Source organism: Hemiscyllium ocellatum (assembly GCF_020745735.1).
Source record: "Hemiscyllium ocellatum isolate sHemOce1 chromosome 27 unlocalized genomic scaffold, sHemOce1.pat.X.cur. SUPER_27_unloc_13, whole genome shotgun sequence".
NCBI classification, from domain to species: domain Eukaryota; kingdom Metazoa; phylum Chordata; class Chondrichthyes; order Orectolobiformes; family Hemiscylliidae; genus Hemiscyllium; species Hemiscyllium ocellatum.
This window is the reverse complement of record NW_026867480.1, coordinates 615418-628566: the sequence shown is the minus strand read 5'-3', so window position 1 is coordinate 628566 and position 13149 is coordinate 615418. Positions and strand designations below refer to the sequence as shown.

Below are 13149 nucleotides of genomic sequence, written 5' to 3'. Positions count from 1 at the left end.
TGTCTATTCGTTTCATTCTCAGCGTAAATCTGCACATCTGAACGTGACCACCGAATTCCCTTTTGTGTTCATTGAATCTTCCTCTTTGTCAATGTCCGACAGGGACTTACTGACACTAACCACTCCCTGTACGAAAACGTTCTTCCTCCTGTCACTTTTACTTGTTTTCCTGGTGACCTTAAAATTCTGCCGAATCGTTGTGGACCTTTCAGGTGTGGGAACATTTTCACAACATTATTTCCTGTTTCTAGGTCCCTCATGACTTGGAAAACTTCGGTTCTCCGAGGAGAGCTGTCCCAATTTTCCAATCTACCTTCATTGCTGACATTCCCCAAACACCGCACAGCTCACGTCAACCTGTTCGACACTACATCCAACCATTTCACTTCCCTGTTTTCTGCCTTGTCCGTACTCCAGACAGCCCAACCTCGTTTCACCAAGGTGCTTTTTGAGAAAATTAATCAGGCAGTTTTGCACAAGTCAAGTTTTAGAAAAACCTCGGGCTCGTCCGGGATTTGAACCCGGGACCTCTCGCAACTCATCACAGTACGGCACCCAAAGCGAGAATCATACGCCTAGACCAACGAGCCAGCGAGCCGGCGCGCGATGATTGCCCCACACCGCTTGAGTGACCTGAGACGTGCTCACTATGAAATACATTTGAGATTGCTCTAAGAATTGCTAGCGGCAAAGAGTTTCTCGAACAGCTGCTTCTCATTCAGTCTCCCTGCTGCTGTTTGTCACGTCCCCAGGAACCGGGCTCTCTCCACTGGCAGATAATTCAACCATTTTGTTTTGAAACTCTTCTATGACACCCGAGCGGCCAGTGACAAGCATTACCCTCCTCACCATGGGATACAGAGAACAGGAGAAGACCACGCAGATCTCCACGAGTGTATCAACTCGACTGTGCACATTGGGCCAGTATATCACTGTGAAATATTTATGTCCAAGCTTTTTTCCGGAAGCAGATGAGAAGGCGAGGTGCAGAACAGAGCGCAGTTATACGGGAAAGCTGCTAAAGACGACATTGAGTGAATAGGAGAGAATGGGTTATGGTCCCAACACGCACCCGTTGTGCCAGGGGTTACACTTCGGGTCCACTCTTCCTTCACTCGCAACACCCCACACCCACCTCCCATAGTGCCAAGTCGCTTTCGCCTGCAACCGCCGAATGTGTAACACCTGCCCATTTACCTGCTCCCTCCTGAATATCCAAGGGCTCAAACATACCTGCCAGGTGAAGCAGCACTTTTGCCACAACCTAGTCCACTGCATTCGCTACTCACAGTGTCGTTTCCCCAATGTAGCATGAAGCATAAACTGGGTGACTGCTTCGCTGAACATCCCGGTTCTGCCCGCAGGAAAAAGGCCCTGACCTGGCGGTTGTCTGCCACTTTAACACATCACCCTGTTCCCTGACCAACATCTCTGTCTCAGGCTTGCAGCAGTGTTCTAGCTCCAGATGAAAGAACAACGACTCATTTTCCACTTGGAGACCTGACAGCCCTCCGGTCTTCAATATCGAGTTCCATAACTTTAGGGCCTGAACTCCCCCATGTCCTTGACCCCTACCACACAAACGACTCCTTGTTATCACCTCGTCTGCTATGACACACTACGTATTGTTAGCCACTAACAGTCTCCATGAGCAGCTATTCGCCCTCTCACGCGGATCGTTATTCACTCCTACGTCCTTCCTATTGTTCTCTCTCTCTGAGCTGGCGGCAAACACAGCAATGTACATTGGAGACTCTGAGCCAGCTGAAAGTTGCTCAGTGTGAAGTACATTCCACATTGCTCCAAGAATTGCAAGCAGCAAAGCGTTTCCAGAACTTCTGCTTGTCATTTTGTCCCCGGGGCGATGATGTTTGTCTCATCCCCAGGAACTGGACTATCTCCACTCCTCGATAATTAAACCAATTTATTTCTACTTGCACGTTGTTCTGGGGGTTGGGGGGGGGGGCGGGGTGTAGGGTGGGGGCGGGTAGAGTCTCTCTCTCTCTCTCTCTCTCTCTCACTCTCTGAAACCGTTGGGGTGAGAGGTGTCAGTTGCATTAATGCGGGGAACATGAACAACTTTGATTGTGAACTTTCTCCAAAGGTCTGTTATCGGAGCGATAGAAAGATGCTGTGCTGGCAGGACAGAGAGAAATGGACACCGAGGACTCTTCGCCCAGGTCAATTCACATTGTTGTGCAGCCTTCTTGGTGTTCAGAAATCGTCTTCACGCAGCAATCTTACGGAAAGTCTATTGCAAAGTGGGCATCGCTTTCTTTGTTGCTACCGCGCAGCAGTTAACATCTGAGCCCCAAGTGTCCCAGATGAAGAGACTCCGAGTGAAACCTTCACTCACTGAGAGTCCTCCCCACGGCCCTGAGCTGAGGGACTGCAGGCAGTCCAACACGGAAGGGACGGTTAAAAATGAACCAGTTTTGCTCCCTCAGCCTCTCTGTCCCAGAGACAGGCAGTGGGACGCCATAAACACGTAGCACCATTCTCGCGTAGACACAAGCCGTTCAACCCATCGAATCCACGCCGATTGCCTGTCTCTCTCTCTCTCTCTCTCTGAGGTTATTCACAATCGGTGGGATCCGTCCTAATCGTGGGGGAACTGTGTCTGAGTCGTGATGAGGTTTTTGACATGCTTGTCATTCACGTCTGAACCAGGGTAGCGAATTACTGCAGGGAATGGACGAAACCGCAAGACATTTGTTTCAAGTTGACCAGCTGATTGGCATCGCAGAGAACTGGTTTTGCGATCCAGTTCAGAATAAAAACGGCCGAACAACAGAATGCCACTGAGACCTCTAAAACCACGCACCTTGCATGGAGTGGATTTGGCGAGTGCATCGATATGCTACATGCTAGCGGCAAAGAGTTTCTCGAACAGCTGCTTCTCATTCAGTCTCCCTGCTGCTGTTTGTCACGTCCCCAGGAACCGGGCTCTCTCCACTGGCAGACAATTCAACCATTTTGTTTTGAAACTCTTCTAAGACACCCGAGCGGCCAGTGACAAGCATTACCCTCCTCACCATGAGATACAGAGAACAGGAGAAGACCACGCAGCTCTCCACGAGTGTATCAACTCGACTGTGCACATTGGGCCAGTATATCACTGTGAAATATTTATGTCCAAGCTTTTTTTCGGAAGCAGATGAGAAGGCGAGGTGCAGAACAGAGCGCAGTTATAAGGGAAAGCTGCTAAAGACGACATTGAGTGAATAGGAGAGAGTGGGTTATGGTCCCAACACGCACCCGTTGTGCCAGGGGTTACACTTCGGGTCCACTCTTCCTTCACTCGCAACACCCCACACCCACCTCCCATAGTGCCAAGTCGCTTTCGCCTGCAACCGCCGAATGTGTAACACCTGCCCATTTACCTGCTCCCTCCTGAATATCCAAGGGCTCAAACATACCTGCCAGGTGAAGCAGCACTTTTGCCACAACCTAGTCCACTGCATTCGCTGCTCACAGTGTCGTTTCCCCAATGTAGCATGAAGCATAAACTGGGTGACTGCTTCGCAGAACATCCCGGTTCTGCCCGCAGGAAAAAGGCCCTGACCTGGCGGTTGTCTGCCACTTTAACGCAGCACCCTGTTCCCTGACCAACATCTCTGTCTCAGGCTTGCAGCAGTGTTCTAGCTCCATGCCAAACTTTCCCTTTGATTCTTCTCCTTCGCAGACGTGTGAGAGGTCTTGCGTTCAAATCTCAGACGAGCCACCGTTTCTTATCTCGTCCAAAACTGAATGGTCAATTTTCTCAAAAAGCACCTTGGTCAAACGAGGTCGGGCTGCCTGCTGTACTAACGGGGCAGAAACCAGGGAAGTGACATCATTGGCGGTCACGTTGAACAGTTTGACGTGAGTGGTGCAGTGTTTGAAAAATGTCAGCAATGAAGTTACATTGGAAATTTGTGACAGCTCTCCTCGGAGAACGAAAGTTTTCCTAGTCATGTAGGATCTAGACTCCGGAAATAATGTTGTGAAAATGCTCCCACGCCTGTGTCAGAGATCCCGGGTGCCAATCCCAGGCAAACTTTGAGCACAAATGCCCGGACAATTTTCTCAAAAAGCCGCTTCGTTAAATAAGATCGGACTGCCTGAATTAGGGATGGGGCAGAGCTCCAATTGCAGTGAATACGCGAAGGGAAACATTTGTTCAAAGTGAACACAAGGATTGCAGATTTTTCGCCTGCGCAATCCGACTCTGAGTGAATCCTGCAGCTGCATTCCTGCTTAATTCTGAGGGTGATACTTCAGGAAGCGGGGAAGTGAAGGGATTGGAGACAGCACTGAACAGGTTAAAGTGAACGAGGAATGTCAGCAATGAAGGGAGACTGGAAAGTTGGGGCAGTTCTCCTTGGAGAACAGAAGTCTGAAAGTTGGCCTGATTGAAGTTTTCCACGTCATGGAGGGGTCTAGACAGATGAACTAATGTAATGAAAATTCTCCCAGACCTGAAAGGAACGAGAACGATTTGGCAGAGATTTAAAGTCATCAGGAAAATAAGTAAAAGTGACATTAGGACAACCGTTTCCGCACAGGGAGTGGGGTCAGTAAATCCTTGTCTGACAGTGACAAAGAGGCAGATTCAATGGACACAAAAGGGAATTCGGTGGGCATGTTCAATGTAACAATATGCAGATTTACAGGGAGAATGATACAAAAACGGACACTTATTTATTATGGTGTCGAACCAGAAGATCTAAGGTGGGCTGCATGGCCTCAGTTTGCGCTGTCACACATTTTGTGATTCTGAGTGAAATCGGAGTTGGACCAACAGAACGTGGGAAGTTTGACAACGGGTATATTCTGCCCAACAGACTACTCCATCACAGCAATGAAGGTGTTTTGACATCATTCTCGAAGGTACATGACACAATGCAGATTCAAAACCGAGTATTCCTTTGAATCACTGAATAATTTGTTTACAGTTATTCAGTTGAGGTGAGTGGAGTTGCGCATTGGGAGCCACTCCAGTTGATAGGTCGAAGCCGTTTTCTCCTGTGTGATAGTCCCACCAGCACTCCAATTTGCTGTGCTTCCAGTCAGTAGATGCAGATTACTGTCCCATACTGATACACGGGCCACGATGACCCAGCTGTGGTGACAAGCTTGTGAAGGTCTGAGTGCTCTTCTCATGTTCTCTGTCGGACTCCTTTGATCCGAATCATCAAACCTCTCTTCTCTGAGATGGGAATAAACTGGTGAAGGTGAAACACATCTGTTGTGGTGTGTTCTATGCGCAGGAGGCCCTGCAGTAATTCCCCACGCTGTTTCACACAGCTTCATCCTCCCGCTCAACTACACTTGGCTAAAAGCTGATTGAACCAAATAGATATCCGCCATTGGGTTTTACCGACACAGTTTATAAACTTCAGGCTAACCGAAAATGTGGAGAGGGGCCGTCAGACTGTGGTTTCCGCTCCTGCTGTTGAATAAAGATCACTTCAACTATGTCCAGTGAGAGGAAATGATTCGTTGTTGTTGGAAAACATTTCTATCTGAACTCGCTGTCACTCTGCTATAACAGGAGGAGCTGGGATCTCCTGATACATTGAAACATCAAGCTGGGAGTCTCTAGATTATGTTGTAAAGGTATCGGTATAATGTTATTCACACCACGCTGTCACCAACTGAATGAAGGGGCTGCGTGTTTAAATCCCGTGATGAACAGTTTGTGTTTGACCTCTCACACTTGGGGAGCTGAGCATTTACCCAAACAGTGGGCACACCACCTCCCTGACACAGTGTTCACAAATAAGCTGACAGCAAAGCTTCACGTGTGATCGAAAGTTTCTGGAAAAAAAGAATTGACTCAACAGATATCCAGAGTGAACGTACTCCTTTCCTGATTTGAAGTGCAAGAAGATGACTTTAGTGAGCCTGACGTGATTTGAACACACAACCTTCTGCACTGGAGTCAGACTCGCTACCGTTGCGCCACAAGCTCACGGAGAGCACCTAGCGTCTAGTTCATGATTAAGGGAAATGATCGCACTACAATGATTTTACGTTATGAGTAACAACGGAGGTCAACAGTTCATGTCTGTTCTGTTTCTCCCCCATCTCCTCCTGTCTGTCGAAACAATTTCCATGACAAGAAACAGAGCCATCATTAACTTTTGAACTGGAGAAGGTTTCTTGTGAAATTAGCTTGAGGCTTGAGGTATGCAAGATCAACATAACTTAGGTAAAACACGGAAACGCTACCCTCATTAGCAGACAGTGAAAGGATTACAAGACGCAAATTAAGCATTTTCGACAAGTGATACAGGGGACTGGGAAGATAAGCATTATAAACTGTGAACGACAGTGTTCTGAAGCACAACACACACATTCAAAGACTGAAAACATTCAGGTCCTGATTAATCAGATTGCATTGTGGTGCTATTCTGCAAAACATCCACTTGCAATATCCGACAAAAGATTAAACAAAGCCCTTCAACAACCAAAGATAATCACCGTCACTGCTTCCCTTCCACAGTCCCAACTTTGTGAAGCAGTATCTTTCACTGGCAAAGGAAGCATCCTTGACCTCAGGCGCCTGCTTCATTTCGATCACGATTTCATGTCCCTCACTGTTCTAGTCTCATTTGCAGACACTTGGCTCATAGCCTCAAAAGAAGCTCTGCGGGTATCTGCTTGTTCCCCCCGAACAGGCAGTGGGTTGCAGATTCCCACCAGTCCCAATGTCAGTGAAATAGTTTTCCCACTCCACTGACTTGAATCTTAAAGAAGAAGCCGGGGAGCAAGCTCCCTTTCTTTTCGACGACATTTCTCATTTTGTAGTCGGCAGGGGTCACACCTGCGTGGGGAAACCGCAATGGGTTTCAAGTCCATCGCATTAACCACTCAGCCCACGAATACAGAACTACACTGATAGCTTCACTTCCCAGGTCTGTCTGCCTGCGGAGCTGAGAAAGAGTGAATCATCGCAGAGTTTGTTTGAATCCATTCACTTCAGTGATTCGAAAGGGTTAAATATCTGCACACTGCGAGTCTAGGTGTTTCATCGCAAAAGATGAAATGAACTTTCAGTTAAAAACAAATCTAGAAATTTCAGGAGGAACGGAGAAGGTCAGGCAACATCTATGGAAAGAGAATCAGACACAGCATTTCAGAATTCCGTTTTCTCCGACAGGTGCTGTCAAACCTGCCGAGTTTCTCTTTTTTGTCTCGGGTTCTCAGCATCCGCAGTCCCTTACGTTAGACAATAATACAATTCAGAAACCCCATTGTGGAGAAGGTTTCCGCTCGGATAACATTTTCCTGACCCCATTAAAGTGCACACAGTCGCGAAGCCAAGGAAGAGGGCAAAACTAAGCGTCCCTGGGTGGGTTTGAACCACCAACCTTGCAGTTAACAGCCGAACGCGCTGACCAATTGCGCCACAGAGACAGGCGATGTCGTCGACTGCGCCATCGCTTAGGGGAGGCTATTAATGAATTCATAATTCAGCCTGCCCCGCCTAGAATTACAATTGTCGTCTATCACTTTTACTTTTCCTGAATAATGCCTGGGACATTCATTGTGGAGACACCGGGGACAGTCTGATCACACCCTCTGCAGACACATCCATGTCACGAGGAACTAGTTTTCTTCCTCCGGGACCGTCGCCCTTCGAGCCTTTCAGTGTTTTGCCTGTTCCCGAGTTCCCTCATTGGCTCGGAGGCGAGAAGGGGTTTGAATTCCTGATGTACACGAACGGCAATTCTTTCAATGTCTCAGATCAGTTCATGTCCCGAGAACATCAGAGTCAATCTCCCCGCCTCTTCAACACGGGGACGGTGTCTGGGCTGTCTCTGCTCAGTCGGACGGTTCATCTTTCATTCTCATCTAAATCCGCTTCCCAAAGAGTTTTTAAAGGTTCACAAAGCTGGAGACTGGGATTTCTGTTTTGCTTCATGAACATTTTTCCATTTCCTAACTGACAATATTTTGCCAAAATCTCTTCCCAAGTGTACGCCATGCTTCATTTCCAGGGATGAGGAATTTCCAATGTGGGGAGACATTCCCAAGGTTGGGAATGTTCGCTTTGGAGCAAAGAAGTTTAACTGGAGATTTCCTGGGGCTGTTGGTAATGATGGGAGAAGAAGCGGTGGGAATGGGCAGATTAATGATCAGAAGAACCAATTGCCACTAACCAGAGTCAGTTACCAGAGGACAGAAATTGAAGTTCTTGAATGAAAAGCAGCACTTGTGCCTAATAAACACAGAGAATACTGCAGAAAGCCAACAGGTCGTGTATCATCTGTGGAAAGGTAAACAGAGCTGACGTTTTGAGTCTGGCACGCTGTTTGTTCCGAACACGAGTTTCCTGCATGGAAATCAATTCCCAGACATGAGAAAACGGGACTTTATTGAGACGGGTTTTGTGAAGTTTGAGCGATAATGCAAACAACAGGAAGTCATTTAAAATCGCCAGCGAAGAAAGCATAGTCAGCAGGTTACCACCCTGGGCGGGGAAGCCCCAAAGGATCTCCACGCCAGCACTTTAAATGTTCGGCCACAACTACACTCCCGAAGTTGTGGTCAAAAATTTCTCATGGAATTGCTCTAACAGGAAAGGTGAGTACTGGACTTGTCCTGTCCGCGCCATAGCCCCAACGTTTCCTGTTCTCCTGGATTTGATCAGGACAGAAGAGGCTGATGGGAGATTGAATTGAATTACACACATTGATGAGGGACAGAGCGGGTGGGAAGGATCCATTTCCGTGCGTAGAGAGATGAATAATCAGGGCCGAAAATAAGGAGCCACTTCAAGAAATTTGGGGTTCATTCAGCAAAGCTAATGTAGAACTGTTCACAGAAAATGGTGATGAAAGTCTCTCGAGTTATTTTGATGAGAAATGTTGAAAATGCTAATACAAACGATAGAATGAACGTAGATTGGTAAATGTATTTGGTGACAGTTCTGTTCATGCCCTGTGAGCGAAACGTGGATTTGAAGAAATAAAAGGGACATTCTGAAAATGTGTTGCTGGTTAAAGCACAGCAGGTTAGGCAGCATCTCAGGAATAGGGAATTCGACGTTTCGAGCATAAGCCCTTCATCAGGAATGAGAGAGGGTAGCCAAGCAGGCGAAGATAAAAGGTAGGGAGGAGGGACTTGGGGGAGGGGCGATGGAGGTGGGATAGGTGGAAGGAGGTCAAGGTGAGGGTGATAGGCTGGAGTGGGGTGGGGGCGGAGAGGTCAGTAAGGAGATTGCAGGTTAGGAGGGCGGTGCTGAGTTGAGGGAACCGACTGAGACAAGGTGGGGGGAGGGGAAATGCGGAAACTGGAGAAATCTGAATTCATACCTTGTGGTTGGAGGGTTCCCAGGCGGAAGATGAGGCGCTCCTCCTCCAGCCGTCGTGTTGTTATGTTCTGCCGGTGCAGGAGTCCAAGGACCTGCATGTCCTCGGTGGAGTGGGAGGGAGAGTTAAAGTGTTGAGCCGCGGGGTGGTTGGGTTGGTTGGTCCGGGCGGCCCAGAGGTGTTCTCTGAAGCATTCCGCAAGTAAGCGGCCTGTCTCCCCAATATAGAGGAGGCCACATCGGGTGGAGGTTGGGTTGGTGGGGGGGTGTGGATCTGACGAGGGAGTCACGAAGGGAGTGGTCCTTGCGGAACACTGATAGGGGAGGGGAGGGAAATATATCCTTGGTGGTGGGGTCCGTTTGGAGGTGGCGGAAATGACGGCGGATGATACGTTGTATGTGGAGGTTGGTGGGGTGGTAGGTGAGAACCAGTGGGGGTTGGAGGAGCGGGGCTCAAGAGCGGAGGAGCGGGAAGTGGAGGAGATGCGGTGGAGGGCATCGTCGATCACGTCTGGGGGGAATCTGCGGTCCTTGAAGAAGGAGGCCATCTGGGCTGTGCGGTGTTGGAACTGGTCCTCCTGGGAGCAGATGCGGCGGAGATGAAGGAATTGGGAATATGGGATGGAGTTTTTGCAGGGGGCAGGGTGGGAGGAGGTGTAGTCCAGGTAGCCTCTTCGTAGGATATGTGGAACAGTCGATCTTCCGCAACTACACTGGCACCACCTCCCACCTTTTCCTCCGCTACATCGATGACTGTATCGGCGCTGCCTCGTGCTCCCACGAGGACGTTGAACAGTTCATCAACTTTACCAACACCTTCCATCCCGACCTGAAATTCACCTGGACTGTCTCAGACTCCTCCCTCCCCTTCCTAGACCTTTCCATCTCTATCTCGGGCGATAACCGACTGACTCCCACAGCTACCTGGACTACACCTCCTCCCACCCTGCCCCCTGCAAAAACTCCATCCCATATTCCCAATTCCTTCGTCTACGCCGCATCTGCTCCCAGGAGGACCAGTTCCAACACCGCACAGCCCAGATGGCCTCCTTCTTCAAGGACCGCAGATTCCCCCTAGACGTGATCGACGATGCCCTCCATCGCATCTCCTCCACTTTCCGCTCCTCCGCCCTTGAGCCCCGCTCCTCCAACCGCCACCAAGACAGAACCCCACTGATTCTCACCTACCACCCTACCAACCTCCGCATACAACGTATCATCCGCCGTCATTTCCGCCACCTCCAAACGGACCCCACCACCAAGAATATATTTCCCTCCCCTCCCCTATCAGCGTTCTGCAAGGACCACTCCCTTCATGACTCCCGCGTCAGATCCACACCCCCCACCAACACTACCTCCACCCCAGGCACCTTCCCCTGCAACCGCAGGAAATGTAAAACTTGCGCCCACACCTCCACACTCACTTCCCTCCAAGGCCCCAAAGGATCCTTCCATATCCGCCACAAGTTCACCTGTACCTCCACACACATCATCTATTGCATCCGCTGCACCCGATGTGGCCTCCTCTATATTGGGGAGACGGGCCGCTTACTTGCGGAACGCTTCAGAGAACACCTCTGGGCCGCCCGGACCAACCTACCCAACCACCCCGCGGCTCAACAGTTTAACTCTCCCTCCCACTCCACCGAGGACATGCGGGTCCTTGGACTCCTCCACCGGCAGAACATAACAATACGACGGCTGGAGGAGGAGCGCCTCATCTTCCGCCTGGGAACCCTCCAACCACAAGGTATGAATTCAGATTACTCCAGTTTCCTCATTTCCCCTCCTCCCACCTTGTCTCAGGCGGTTCCCTCAACTCAGCACCGCCCTCCTAACCTGCAATCTTCTTACTGACCTCTCCGCCCCCACCCCACTCCAGCCTATCACCCTCACCTTGACCTCCTTCCACCTATCCCACCTCCATCGCCCTCCCCCAAGTCCCTCCTCCCTACCTTTTATCTTAGCCTGCTTGGCTACTCTCTCTCATTCCTGATGAAGGGCTTATGCTCGAAACGTCGAATTCCCTATTCCTGAGATGCTGCCTAACCTGCTGTGCTTTAACCAGCAACACATTTGCAGCTGTGATCTCCAGCATCTGCAGACCTCATTTTTTACTCTAATAAAAGGGACATTAACAACATCGATCTGAAATTGGATACGGTACAAGAAAAGGAGCCATCACTAACAGTTGGCTTTTGAACTGGAGAATGTTTCTCGTGAAATTAGCTTGAGGCTTCAGGTATGCAAGGTCAAGATAACTTAGGTAAAGCACTAAGTAGCAGACAGTGAAAGGATTACAAGACGCAAATTAAACATTTTCGACAAGTGATACAGGGGACTGGGAAGATTAATATTATAAACTGTGAACAACAAAGTTCTGGAGCACAACAACTTACATTCAAAGACCGAAAACATCCAGATCCTGATTAATCAGATTGCATTGCGGAGCTTTTCTGCAAAACATCCATTTGCAATATCCGACAAAAGAGTGACAAAACCCATCCCTGTTAGCCCAGGATAGAAAATCCGAAGGGATGAAGGTTTGCTTATTTTCTGAAGATTCACAAAACTAAGACTGGGTTTTGGTGATTGTTTCCTTTCCACTCCCAGGAGCCGCAGTGGTTGAGGCGTTGAGTTGGGGAAAGTAAAATGTGCCCGTGAGCAGCGTGTGAGGCTGTTTCAGCTTCCCCTTCATCTGACAGCGCTGTGACTTGACTCCGATGTTCTCAGAGATATTTATTGACGGGAGACAGTGGATACAATTTGCATTTTGGAAAACATTGATACTTTCCTCATGTTCAGAATTAAAAGTGTAATTACTCATGGGATGGAGCAGAATCTAACGGATTGGCCCGTTGATTTAAATGTAGACATATGTTGCTTCATATGGTGTATATTTGACATTATTCACTGTTATAAAAGCTTTGTGGCTATTGTTTTTCACATTCTAATCTAGCACTGAAGTTATATTCTGTATTTCTTGTCATCTTTTTTAATCGAATAGGACAGCAGAAAGTCATTCAGCAACTTTACTGGTTTGTTTCTCTCATGTAGCCTTGACATTTCATTTCCATTGTCCTTGATTCCTCCCACCATATCTCCTGCATATAAACCGACATTTTCCCAATCACCATCAGTTCTGGGGAAGGGTCACATGCAACTCCTGTTTTTTGTTTCTGATATACAGCATCCGCAATTCTTTCAGATTTTCATTGAGAGAGAGTTGGAAATTGTTCGAGAGACAGAAAGAGAGGGGGAGAAACAGAACAGACATGAACTGTTGATCTCCGTTGTTACTCATCACGGAAAATCATTGCAGTGCGATCACTTCCCTTAAGTATGAATAGAAGCGGCCAGTGCCCCGTGAGCTTGTGGCGCAACGGTAGCGCGTCTGACTCCAGATCAGAAGGTTGCGTGTTCAAATCACGTCAGGCTCACTAAAAAGCGGCTTCTTACATTTCACCTTCAAGGAAGGATTGTGTTCCCTCCGTCCATTTGCTGAGCTAAGTCTCCTTTGCGGAAACTTCCGATCACACGTGAAGCTTTGCTGTCAGTTTGATTTGTGAACACTGTGTCAGGGAGGTGGTGTGCCCAGTGTTTGGTTAAATGCTCAGCTCTCCCCAATCTGAGAAGTAAAACACATAACTGTTCATCACGGGATTTAAACACAGCCTCTTCGGTCAGTTGGTGACAGCGCGGTGTGAATTACATTATACCGACAGTTTTACAGTATAATCCATAACCTCCCATCTTTATATTTCAATCTATCAGGTGGTCCCAGCTCCTCCTGTTGCAGCAGAGTGACAGCGAGTTCAGATAGAAATGTTTCCCACAAACAGCAAATT

General features: G+C 48.5%; 2 non-coding genes across 2 annotated transcripts; one reads left to right on the top strand and one right to left on the bottom strand.

Moving 5' to 3' along the window:
• Nucleotides 1–7330: 7330 nt before the first annotated feature.
• Nucleotides 7331–7404, bottom strand: trnan-guu (transfer RNA asparagine (anticodon GUU)). The gene has a single exon. It is a non-coding gene; the product is annotated as a tRNA-Asn (tRNA).
• A 5265-nt stretch (nucleotides 7405–12669) lies between these two features.
• Nucleotides 12670–12741, top strand: trnaw-cca (transfer RNA tryptophan (anticodon CCA)). Its single transcript has one exon. It is a non-coding gene; the product is annotated as a tRNA-Trp (tRNA).
• The last annotated feature ends 408 nt before the right edge of the window (nucleotides 12742–13149 follow it).